Source organism: Callospermophilus lateralis, chromosome 15, assembly GCF_048772815.1.
Source record: "Callospermophilus lateralis isolate mCalLat2 chromosome 15, mCalLat2.hap1, whole genome shotgun sequence".
NCBI classification, from domain to species: Eukaryota; Metazoa; Chordata; class Mammalia; order Rodentia; family Sciuridae; genus Callospermophilus; species Callospermophilus lateralis.
In genome coordinates, this window is record NC_135319.1 from 69,502,808 (window position 1) to 69,516,188 (window position 13,381).

The following is a 13,381-nucleotide window of genomic DNA, read 5'->3' on the forward strand; positions in this document are numbered from 1 at the left end:
TTAAAATACAGGGATGCTCATCTAAGTATCTTCTAAAATTTCCACATTTTTATTTATTTAAAAAATTGTGGTAAAACACATACTACACAACATTGACTGTTTTAAGGATATAATTTGGTACTGTTAGTGTTTTCATATTGTTGTGCAACCATTTTCGAACCCTTTCATCTTGCAGAACTGAGACTGTTCCCACGAAGATCCAGCTTGCCATTCTCCCTGCTGTACCCCCTGACAACAGCCATTCTACTTTCTGTCTTGGAATTTGATGACTCTAGGTGCCTCATAGTAGAATTTATAGCATTTGTTTTTTATGATTGACTTATTTTCTGTATGTGTTAGAATTCCCTTTGTTTTGTTTTGTTTTTTTTAGTATCAGGGTTTGAACTCAGAGGCACTCGACCACTGAGCCACATCCCCAGCCCTTTTTTTTTTTTTTTGTAGTGATGGGGATTGAACCCAGGGCCTTGTACGTGTGAGGCAAGCACTCTACCAACTGAGCTATATCCCCAGTCCCCCCAACCCTATTTTGTATTTTATTTAGAGACAGGGTCTCACTGAGTCGCTTAGCTCCTCAGTAATGTGCTGAGGCTGGCTTTGAATTCACAGTCCTCCTGCCTTAGCCTCCCAAGCTGCTGGGATTACAGGTGCGTGCCACAGTGCCCTAAGGGGATTACCTTTCTTTCTTTTCTTTTCTTTTTTTTTTTTTTTAATATTTGTTTATTTTTTTAGTTGTAGATGGACACAATACCTTTATTTAATTTATTTATTCATTTTTATGTGATGCTGAGAATAGAACTCAGGGCCTTACATGTGCTAGGCAAGCGCTCTACTGCTGAGCCACTAACCCAGCCCTGAATTACCTTTTTTTTTTTAATGGCTGAATAGTATTCCTTTGTATGTATGTACCATGTTTTATTTATCCATTCAGTTTCTGGTGGACTCCTGAGTTGCCTCTACCTTTTGGCTCTTGTAAATTATTCTACTATGAGCATGGGTGTGCAAATATCTGTTTGAGTCTCTGTTTTCAGTTCTTTTGGGTGTACAACCAGAAGTGGGATTATTGGGTCATATGGTAATTTAATTCACTCCCCAACCCCCGTACAGAGGATTGAAGCCAGAGATGCTGGAGACAGGGTCTTGCTGATTGCTCAGGCTGACCTTGAACTTGTAATTCTTCTGCTTCAGACTACTGAGTAGTTAAGTATAGGCGTGTGTCACTGGGCATGGCTGGTAATTTTATTCTTTTTTTGGGGGGGAGGTACCAGGGATTGAACTCAAGGGCACTCCACCACTGAGCCACATCCCCAGCCCTATTTTGTGCTTATTTAGAGATAGGGTCTCACTGAGTTGCTTATTAGCACCTCACTTTTTGCTGAGGCTGGCTTTGAACTAGTGATCCTCCTGTCTCAGCCTCCGGAGCTGCTGGGATTACAGGCATGTGCCACTGCACCTGGCTAATTTCATTCTTAAATTTTTGAGGAACTAAATATTTTTTTAAATAGCAAAAAATTTTAAAACAATCCAAAAGTCTAGCATTGAAGGATGATTAAGCAAAACCAAATGTGGGTATGTATGTGTGACACAACCATTTAGAGTTACATTTATAAAGCTTTTAATAACAGAGGGAAATGATTATTTTAAGGGAAAAGTGCAACATAGTCTCACTGGGTGCAGGGGTCCATGCCTGTAGTCTGAGCTACTCAGGAGGCTAAGGCAGGACGATTGCTTGAACCCAGGAGTTTGAGGCCAGCCTGGGCAACATAACGAGACCCCATCTCTTATAAATAATAATAATTTTCTAAACTGCATAAAAGCTGGTGGAAATACACTGAAATGTTAATAATAAAAATGGCATGATTTTTATATTCGTCTTATATTCTTCTGTATTTTCTAATTAACCAGGCACTACTTTTTCTTATTTAGGAGAAAAATACAGAAAGCTTTCAAGAGTTCTGTTACCTGCTTTGTGTAATTCAGACCCTTCCAGAATTTGCAGAGCTCTTTGCATTTTTGTTCTAGCCCCTATTTTTTGTCTTCTGTCTAAAATGGCTAAACTCATAACATGTCATATATGTGTCAATGTTATGTATGTGAAGTGTGTGTGTATGTGCACACTATATGTCACTAACACAGCTCTGCTCATGTTCCTGTCCTACAGGAAACTTATACTGCCCATCTAAAACTCTACCCAGCCTTTATACCTCATTAAAATTCCAGTTTTTCCTGATGGATCTACTGATTTCTAAATGTCCACCACCTAGCCTTATGTCCGACAATTCAGACCTCCTATTTCTTGATTTTCTTCAGTCTTTAGGTTGCTTCTTTTGTAACTCTCATTATGCCCATCCAGAGGATTTCCTTGTTTAGTTTTTTTTTTCCTAATCCTCACTTACCTTCCTCCCAGAAACTTTATATTTTGAAAAATTTATAGCACAGGAAAGTTTAAGCAATGATACAATGAATTCCTGTCACTGGGATTCACAAATTGTTGTCTTTTTCCATATATACCCACACATATATGCATGTATTTATATACAAATATATGTATTTTTTTCTTGGGTTGTTGGTCATAAAGTAGATTGCCACTATGGAAATCAGTATGGAGGTTCCTCAGAAGACTAGACATGAAACCACCATATGACCCAGCTATACCACTCCTTGGTATTTATCCTGAAGAATTAAAGTCACCATACTGCTGCTGGGGTTGTGGCTCAAGTGGTAGAGTGCTCGCCGAGGACGTGTGAGGCACTGGGTTCGATCCTCAGCACCACATAAAATAAAGATAGTAAAAAAAAAGAATTAAAGTCACTGTATTACAGTGATCCATGCATACCCATATTTATAGCAGCACAACTCACAGTAGCTAAACTATGGAACCAGCCTAGGTGTCTATCAGGAACTGAATGGATAAAGGAAATGTGGTGTATATATATATATATATATATATATATATATATATATATATATATATATATATATAAAATAGAGTTTTATTTAGCCATAAAGAAAAATGAAATTATGTCATTTACAGGGAAATGAATGAAACTAGAGACCATTATGTTAAATGAAATAAGCCAAGCTTAGAAGGTCACGGGTTGTATGTTTTTTCTGATATGTGGAAGCTAGAGAGGAAAAAGGAAAAGAAAGGTGTGTGTTGGGGATGGGGGTCTAAAGAAAATCAAAGGGAGAGCAGTAGAGGAAAGGAACTAAGGAGAAGGAAATAGATGGGGCGGGGGGAAATTCTAGGGAGGGATATTGACCAAACTATATGGTTATATTGTGTGCATGCACAAATATGTAGCATCAAATCTTGTCATTATGTACACTATAATGCACCAATTAAAAATGGGGAAAGAGAAAAAAAAAGAACCTATCTCCCAAAAAAGAAAGATTGCAGACATCATGATACTTCTTCACTCCTAAATACTTCAGCATGAATCTCTTAAAAAAAATTTTTTTTTAATTGTAAGTGGACACAGTACCTTTATTTATTTTTATGTGGTGTTGAGGCTCAAAGTCAGTGTCTCACATGTGCTAGGTGAGTGTTCTACCACTGAGCCACAATCCTAACACCAGCATGAATCTCTTACGTATAAGGATCTTTTCAGAAAAAAAGCCCAATAACATCAATACAAACATGTTATCTAATAAAATAGTCTATATTAGTTGGATTGCCATGACTTTTTGATGTTCTTTATCTAGAATAGTTCCCTTGCCTTGTTTTCTTTCATGACACTGTTTTTTTTTTTTTTTTTTTTTTAATTGGTACCAGGGATTGAGCACAGAGGTGCTTTACCACTAAGCCACATCCCTAGCCCTTTTTAGTTTTTGAGATAGGATCTTGCTAAATTGCTGAGGCTGGCCTTGAACTTGCAATCCTCCTGCCCCAGCCTCCCAAGCCTGTGGGATTGCAGGCATGTACCACCACACAGGTGACATTGGTATTTTTGAGTCCTAACTAGATGAATTTTATAATGTTCCACAATCTGAATTTGTCTTGACTGATTTCTTACAATTAGAAGCATGGTTGCATTTTTTTTTTAACAAGAATTATCACATTATAAATATCCCTTAATGCTAAGTGAATAATGGCTGGCATGATGCTTTGAGACAGTATGTGTCCTGCATATCCCACAGACTTTAACCCCAGGCTTTCACATCTCACTTCCGTAAAAAGTATCACTTTACAAGGTTGCTTGTCTGGCATAATCTGTTTTTCCTTCCACTCCAGCATGGAATAGATGATTGTGAGTAGGAAGAGAAAGTAGTGTATCTAGATCAAGCATCTTATACTCCATATGTGCATTAAATATTTTGCCCAAGACCAATTGTGTAGTTAGTGGCAAAGTAAGTGCTAGAACCTGAGCTTCCTGATTCTTTATCCAGGGCTACTTTCTAGGTGTCTCTAATTGACCTCTAAACAATAATACAAAATAAACACAGTAGTATCTCAAATAGAGGGTAACTTTTTTGCAAGTAGAAAGAATACACACACACACACACACACATATATGTAATATATATGTATAATATATATATATATATATATTATACATATATATATACACACACACACATATATAATACATATATACAGGCAGAATGAGTTAATTGGTGCTGTGGGGAATATTATGAAGCTTTGCATCCATTTATTCACTTGTTGAAAAGAGACAAACCAGCCCCCTCGCCTCTCTCTATTCCTGACTCCCCCCTTTCCTTCAAGCTCAGCACAAAGTGGAATTCCATGGTCTCTCACCTCTCTTGCCTTTGGCTGGTTACATTTTCCCTCCCTGCCTCTTTTGAGCTGAGTTCTGTAAAGTAGGCCTTTACCTATCTAGCTTCAGGCTGTTAGGTGTTTTCTTCTGTATGATAATAGGACCCTGTTCATACCTTACATATCACAGTGTGGATCTGTTTTTTCCCTTTGGGGAATTGTTGTTTACTCCTCCACTGGGTGTGAGCTCACTGAGAGCAGGGATTTTGTATAGCTCACTTCTGGGCTTCCCACTTAGAGGTGCTCAATTCATATTCGACTTATCAGTGAACCATTTCAATTCTGTGATCACTGACTGCTTTACCATAAAGACAGGGTTGGTTCTCAGACCTTCAGATGTCTCCCAATTCTGACAGCTTTCATGAATATTTGGCCTGAAATGCTCAAAGCAGTGGAGAAAGTGGAAAGCTATTTTACCTGTTGTGCAAGTCCTCAAGGATCATAGGGGAAATTCCTGATGGTAGTTATGAAAAAGGCAGAGTGAGTTAATTGGTGCTGTGGGGAATATTATGAAGCGCTTTAGCAATCGGAGGACAGGACTGTTCCTCGGGCAATCCTGAAGGAGGCCAAAGGCTGCGGGGAGGGTCAGGGCATTATTTCATCAGGAAGGAACAATGTTGGGAAAAGCAGAGTCAGAAAAGTTGTGTCTGGGAGAATTGCAGCAGTTGATCTGACTACCTCTTAGGAGTCTTTGTTCTCTATATAAGGTACATATTGACTATTCTTTGTATGTATTGATTGTGGTCCTGAGTCTTTTCCATTTTGCTTTTAGGTACACCTAAAAGCATTTAGTGATACTAATTGAATATCTGATAGAAAAGACTCTCATAGGGGTAGTTTCTACCATGGAGGACTTTTAAAAGCACTGTGGTCATTGTTGTTCTAACTGGAGTCTGTTCCCCTTGCTTACAGCTCTGCTGAGCTCAAATTCTTCTCTCCTGTGTTAGATGGGTTAAGCCTTAGGGTAAGTACATTAATAATTGAACATGAGGCATTAGTGCTTCAGTGCTGAACTTTAGTGTTTTCTGTAGCCTGCAGGAGTTATTTAACTACTTTGATTTATAACCAGGATAGGACTTTAAGCACCATTGAGAAAGGGTTGGGGACTTTGACATGGTGCTTATTTTCTAGCTATTTACTTTTCATATAAGGAGAAAACCCCTACAACATGCGGATGAAAAGTCCCAACCTGGAACTGGGCACACCTGTAACTCCAGTCGCTCCTGAGGCTGAGGCAGGTGGATGGCAAGTTCCAGGCCAGCCTAAGCCTCAGAAGCATATTGAGGCCTCAGGCAACTTAGGGAAGCCTCAGGCAATTTAGTCAGACCCTGTCTCAAGATAAAAAATAAGAAAGGCTGGGGATGTGGTTCAGTGATTAAGCACCCAAGGGTTCAATCCTGAGTATTAAAAAAAAAAGAAAAAGAAAAAGAAAAAGTCCCAACCTGGAGAAAACAATATTGTCTCCTGAGAAAGAGACCAAATACATGCTTTATTTAATATATCACTATCCATTTTTTCTTTAAAATATAATTCTGTATATATTTTTGAGTAATTCTTCATCAAATGCCAGAACTTTCTGCTCTCAGTACATGTTGGTGAGATGGGAAGTGTGAGCTGTTGAAGAACTGGCTTCCTTTGAACTAGTTTATAGCTACTAAGCTCACTGCCATAAATTCTCTGGTCATATGTTTTGTAATCCCTTCTCTGGCATATATTTTAATCATTTTCTTACTGTTTCATAGGAGCTGTAATCCTTTTATAGTTCCCGGTGTTTTAAAATAACCCTGTAAAGGGCTGTTTTACATTTAATAACCATGTTTCACATTGTTTTAAAGCTGTGAATAAGTTCAGGCAGGCAAATCTTTTGATTTAAAATGACTTTGTTGCTATGTTTTAAAAAGATGTATTAGTCTTCTAGTGTTATTTTCACTGTGATCGTTTTAAATATTAGCAAAGTTTGTGTATGTGTGTGAGAGAGTGAGGTACCAGGCCTCTCTACCACAGAGCCACATCCCCAGCCCTTGGCTAGAATTTTTAAAAATATGTGGAAATACTTATAAAATAAAGAAGAAATGAAGAAACAAAAAAATACGTAGATGAAAACATTGGTCTTTTGTAATTTTCTAATATCAAGTTTCAAAAGATGATTTATTTTTTGAAACAATTCATGTTGAGCAAGATGGTTGCTGTCCTCAAGGCATGTATGGTTTAGTGCAGGGGGTGGGGACCAACATGAAACAGGTAACTGCACAGGTATATTCACCGAATGCAATGTGTTCTGGAGAAAGGCATCCACGCCCTGAGAATAATGGCAGGTAGGAAGCAAGGGAAGGAAGTGGCATTTGGGTGCCTTGAGATCTGACAGATAAGTAGGAGTCAACCAGGAGGAATTTGGGTGAGGAAGAGAGACTATTAAAGAGAAAGGTGATAAGGTGGGAGATGACTTTGTATATCCAAGGAACTGAAGGAAGCTGAGTGTGGCTGGAATACAGAGGGGGTGTGTGTGCGTGTTGGGGGAGGGTGCGGGGGTGCACAGTACAAGTGGGGAAGTAGGCCAGGATTCTGGTGAAGCCACTGTAGGCCATGCAGGAGTTCTAGCATTTTCTCTCAGAGCAACAATGTACCTTTCAAGTGTTGCGGGTATGTGAGTGTGACTTGACTACAGTTGCATTTTGAAAAAGTAATAACTCCCATGTGAAAAATCTGCTGGAGAAGAGTGAGAAAGGTTGCAGAGAGACCAGCATCTGGAAGCTTTTGCAGAAGTCTGCTGAGAGATGATCACAGCGAGGCTTCTGGTCGTGATGGTTAGGATGGAGAGAGGTGGGCTAGTTCTGAAGATGCTGGTGAGGGAAGGCCTTTACCAAACCCCTTTTCACTGATATATTGAGAAAGGCAAAGTATGGCTAGCTTCTCTGAAATTGAGACCTGGAGAGTCAGTGATCATGTGATTAAAAAGCAAAAATAGATCTCAGGCTGGTCTCAAACCACTGCTCTCTTTCATGTCTGCCATCTTTCTAGGAGTGGAAGCTTCAATCTGGAGAACCCAAGTGTCTCTGACTGATACCCACCAACTGGAACGTCCAGCTCTTGTGCATTCAAGCTAAATTGAGGCATCTGGCACTGAACATTGCCTTGTCAGTTTCACTGGGTGTCTTTGCAATCACTAGTACCTTCTGATGAGGGAACACATTCCAGTCCAACTATTTAGTTAAGAATAGGACTATCAGTAAGTCACAGTTTACCAATCTGTTGATAATATTGATGTACTGAGCTCATACTACATTTTTGGTGTTGTTTTAGTTCAGAAAGTTTGTAAAATTTGGCCACTGTACAACTCACTGTCTAATAGAGGGGAACAGACTTGAATATCCGGGAACCTCCAGTGGGGAGTTGTATTCAGGATGCTCTGGGGGTTGCCAAGGAAGGGCTTTGGGCTGAGTTAGTCCCAGGTAAATGGTGATCATTTCAGTCATAATGTGGTATTTCTGGAACAAGAAGGGACTATATGTGTTATAGGTGAAGATGTTTAGAAAGTACTCAGTTGATTAATTTGGTAGAGGAAAATGACTAAAGTCAAAATTAAAAACTTGCCAGGGTTGAAATTTCATGTCAATAAAGAACTTAGCTAAACTGTATTAAGCATTACCTTATGAAAATAATACAAGAAGCACACTCATCATGATTTTCTACTGGGCACTTTTATTTTATACCATGTAATTATTTTGAATGGCATTGATATTTTGTCAGAAAGTTATTATTTTCCTTTGAAAGTGATTTTGGAAAATTAGCTATAATTTGAGGAGGATTCTTTATTTTTTTCCCCTTCAATTGATTCTAAAGCAAGAAGCACAAAATAAGTTACTTATCAGCCTGTGATGTATGCACACCTATAATCCCAGCTACTTGGGAGGCTGAGGCAGGAGGATCACAAGTTCAAGCCAGCTTGGGCAACTTAGGGAGAAACTGTTTGAAAAAAAATAAATTTAAAAAAAGGGAAGTTGGGGGAGGAGGGGGAATATAGTTTAGTGGTAGAGTGCCCCTGGGTTGAGTTCACAGTAACCACGCCCCCCACCCCCAAGTCTCTTATCTGAAGTTTGTTTCACAGAAACTATTGGAACATATCTCTAAGTGAGGTGTACTTATACATTTTTCATAAGATTAGTTTCTCTTGAGGGCAATGGAGGTGATTTCTTGTGAAAACTTGCCAAATTCAGTTTAGCTGTTTTGCAATGTTTTGTAATTATTTTTCTAAATTTTTTAAAATGGATTTTTATAATATACTTTTTAATGTAAATGAGTATCCTTTCAAATAAGCCTATTGGAATTCTCTGGAGCAGCCCTGAGGAACACTGGTGCTGGTTTTCCTAGGAATCTCTGTTCAGGGCAACACAGCATTCATGCCCACTGGCAGAACCCTATGGGATATGTTATATCGGATTTTTTCCCCCTGGCTGGGGATCAAACCCAGGGCCTTGCACGTGCTAGGCAAACATTGGACCACTGGGCTGTACTCTGACCCCTAGGACTCTTAAATATATCAGTGCAAATGTAACTAAAAGGTAGTTCTACTTTAATACTTGAATAGAAGACTCTGGGGTTCTGTGCTGGAAATAGATGAGGTTTGCTAATATGGCTGGTAATAGCTCTGAATGTTGGTGATGTCATTTTGAAGTCTGTATATTACAATGAACTAGTTGGAAATTACTACTGGGAATTTTCTCTATTGATGAGTGCAATGGAGAAAATATAGCTTTAGTATGTGTTGAATGACCTTTTTTCTCAAGTCTGTTTGCTGAACTTTAAAGTATCAACATCCCTCCCACCAGTTATATTATGTAAATTTAATGGACTGACTTGAGATTTCTCAGTGAAGAATTATGATAAATAAAATTTTAAAAAATGAAAGATACTGGTTTCAGGTTTTCTTTATATTGCTACTTAAAAACTTATAATCTACCAAAAGGGAAGATTTTTTTCATGATTTTCATTGTTTAATACTTTAAATATTGGTAAACTTTGCATAGATTAGTGATATATTAGTGACATACAATACATATGTAATCAAGCACAAATGTATCAGGTATACTCTTTCCAGAAAATACCATATGAACAGTTCTTAGTTTACATAGAAATTAGATGGAAATTTAGTTAACTAAGAAAGTAACATTTATTGAGGTCTTATTTTTCTTTTGTTTTCTTTTCCTTTTTCTTAAATTAAGAAGCTGTGGAGATGAAATATGACTGCTCTAATTGGTAGCTCTTAAAAGTTAATGCACTGAGAGTACGGCATGAAGTCTTTTCCTAAGGGAAGAGTTTTTTTAGGTAATAATAACTATAGTTTCATTTATTGAGGTTTTACTATGTGTCAGGTACTGTGTTATTTAATTTTACCTGACAGCAGCCCAATGAAGTAGTTATTATTAGTGCTAACTTACAAGTCAGGAAACAGGCTCAGCAAGGCCAAGACCACTTATTCAAGGTTACACAGGGAGTAATGGGAATCGAACCTAAAACTGCTCAGACACTTAGCCACTGTGCTATCCTGCAGGTAACATATTTTCAAGCAGTCATATTTAATACATTTGGCTTTTATACAATCGTAAATCAATTAATACATATTTGTAAGACAGTGAGGGACCTGATGTAGATTAACCTTTCATGTCTTCTCTTATAGCTCTTCAAAGGTTATTTGTTGAGGCTCTGTGTAGTGCACCCTGATGCCAGGCTCACATGGACAATGCTAAGATTAGTCCAGGAATTTGCAGCAGTGTTAATTAGCAGGGAGTAAGAGATAGCCATTGGTCATTGGGTCAGCTGGTATTTTGAGATAAAGAACATTGTTCCAAATTACCTGGGATGGGGGGACTTCCAGAAGAAGGCAGCTTTTGAGGAGGACCTTGAAAGATGGATAAGATTTCTGCTGGCAAAGAGAAAGACAGGAGAGGCCATTTCCCTTGAGGGAACAAAGCCAAGGAAGAAAGTGTAATGGGAGGTAAATCGTCCAGAAGGGAAAGTTTTTGAGTGCTAAAGTAAGTGATTTGATCTTTATGCACTAGGTAATTCTATTTCCATTGACATTTACCAACCTTCTATTATCTTCAGTCACTATTTTTATATAAGGAAATCAACAAACTATTGTTTTGAGAATTGTATGGCTTTTCTTCTCACCAAGGACAGCTCTTTTAATAGCCTTCATTGTTGGGACTCCTTACAAGTCTAAGGTCTTGATTTTTGTCCTTGGAATTAAGCACTAACAGAGGAAGCCAAGCTTTTAAGACATTGACCAATTTCTTAGTTCAATTTTATTACAGTTTAAGAGGCCATATGTAAATCATTCTGTCATTTTGAGCTATATTACACTGGGAGCCTGCTCACTTTGGCATTTAAAGTTGAGTATCCCCTACCCCAAATGCGTGGAATCAAAACTTTTCTGATTTTGGACTTTTTCAGATTTTGAAATGTTTGCATAAAGCTTTCCTGGTTGAGTGTCACTAATCCAAATATGCAAAATCTGAAACATTATTATTATCATTTTAATTTTAAGTTTGTTTTTTTAGTGCTGGGGATTGAACCCAGGGCTTCACACATATCAGGCCTGTGCACTGCTCCCCATCAAATCTGAAGCTTTTTGAGCATCATGTTGGCTTTGGAGTTGGCTCTGGAGAGAAAGCTGCAAGCCAAGTTGTGGGAATAATTTGTGATTTCTTTGTACATTTAGTTTCAAAAAGCAATGTTGTATGGCTAGGGCTATAGCTCAGTGGTAGAGTGCTTGCCTGGCATGGATGAGGCGCTGGGTTCAATCCTCAGCACTACATAAAAAGTAAATAAATAAAATAGTTATTTTTTTTAAAGCAATGTTGTATGGGAAGCAAATGAATAAAAACGAACACATCATTTGAAGTCCATGGTTTTTGGCATGTCCTCATCCTGAAACTGTCCCTTTTTTAATAATAGGCTGTTGAGCCTGAACTGAAGCTACTTGTGTCCATTTTTACCAGTTTAGACTTTGTGCTTTGATTTGTGATAGCTGCTTCAGATTGGTGCTCTTGAAGTCACCTTTTAGATGATAGCCAGAATTTAATGTGTGCCTTCAGACCGGCAATTTCAAGTGAGATAATTTTATTGTCATGTGTTAATTTACTTGTGTAACTACATGTGAAAAGTGAACTGAACATATTAATAATATTCTTTTTCCTCCTAGCTAAGCTAAGGATTGAACCCAGGGCTTTATGTGTACCAGCCAAGCATTCTGCCACTGAGCTAAAACTCCAACCCCAAATATATTACTTCTGTTCAGTAGAGATTCACAAGCTCTTTGGAGAAAAGTAAATGAACCCAGAGAGCCACAGTTAGTATCTGGAGTATTTGAGTAGTTTCGACTCTCACTGTGGTTATTAACGGGGACAAAGCCCTCTCATTGTCAGTAAATGCATGAAGTGAGCCTTGGTGTCAGACATATGGCTTTGAATCCTGGCTTTTCTACTTAATAGCTGCATGACACTGGGCAAGCTATTTTGGTTTATCTGTAAGCCTCATCTTTAAAATGAGAGTAGTAACAATATCTTCAAGAATGAGAAGTTAAACGAACTAATCCATGTGAAGAGTTCAGCAGAGTGGCTGACATATAAATGCTCAATAAAAGTAGTTTTAAAAAAATCTGTGATTTTGGATTTGCAATTCATTTATAATTTGGAGGATCCTTGGGCTGGGATTATGGCTCAGCGGTGGAGCGCTCGCCTAGCACAGGTGGGACCCGGGATCCTCAGCACCACATAAAAATAAAGTCATTGTGTTGTGTCCATCTACACCTAAAAAATAAATATTAAAAAAAATTAAAAAAAAGAACTTGGAGGATCCTTTGAATTCTGAGAATTTCATTGCCATTTACTAGTTTTGATGTGCACACTCTTTTAATTGGTATGTGCTCTGCAGATCACTACTGAAAGGTTATTGGAAGGATAAGTATTGTGAAATTTTCTGTTGTGTGTGTTACATTAATGTTATTGCAATAAAACAAACAACCAATATTTAACTATTGAAGCAATGCCATTTGTTTTTCTTCAGCTATTTTTCCACAAGAGATAAAACTGTCAACATTTCAACATATCTTTTTTCCTCCAGTGCCTATTTATTTATTATTTATTTTAACATAATTGAGATTACACAGTGTTATCTTTTCTTTTGTTTCACAATTAATGTTATGTCTTAAAGTCAACATTTTTTTCCCCCCTGTACTGGGGATTGAACCCAGGGGTGCTTTACCACTAAGCTACATTTCTAGTCCTTTTTTATTTTTGGAGGCAGTCTTGCTAAATTGTCAAGGTGGGCCTCGAATTTACAGTCCTCCTCCCTCAACTCTGGTGTAGCTTAGATTATAAGTATGCCTCACCACCAGGCAAAGTCAACATGATTTTAAATGGCTTCAAAGTAACATCCCATCAGACCCTTCTTACTTCCCTGTTGTCCTTCCTTCATTAAATAATGTAACCTAAAGCAGATACCACCATGCTGGTAATGTATCATTGAGAAATTCGATTCTGCTGTTTTAACTGATACTTATACCTTCCTGCTCAGTCAAGGATGAGCTTCATGTATAAGAAGAAGCTG

The 13,381-nt window shown here is 38.0% G+C and overlaps 1 protein-coding gene and 1 long non-coding RNA gene across 4 annotated transcripts in view; both read left to right on the forward strand.

The window, feature by feature from the left end:
- Positions 1 to 13,381, forward strand: part of Cnnm2 (cyclin and CBS domain divalent metal cation transport mediator 2) — a 126,000-nt gene that overhangs the window by 19,529 nt on the left and 93,090 nt on the right. The window lies entirely within an intron of this gene.
- On the forward strand, positions 5,293 to 9,635 carry LOC143381471 (uncharacterized). Its single transcript, XR_013088821.1, has 3 exons — positions 5,293 to 5,481; positions 5,687 to 5,738; positions 7,793 to 9,635. It is a non-coding gene; the product is annotated as an uncharacterized LOC143381471 (long non-coding RNA).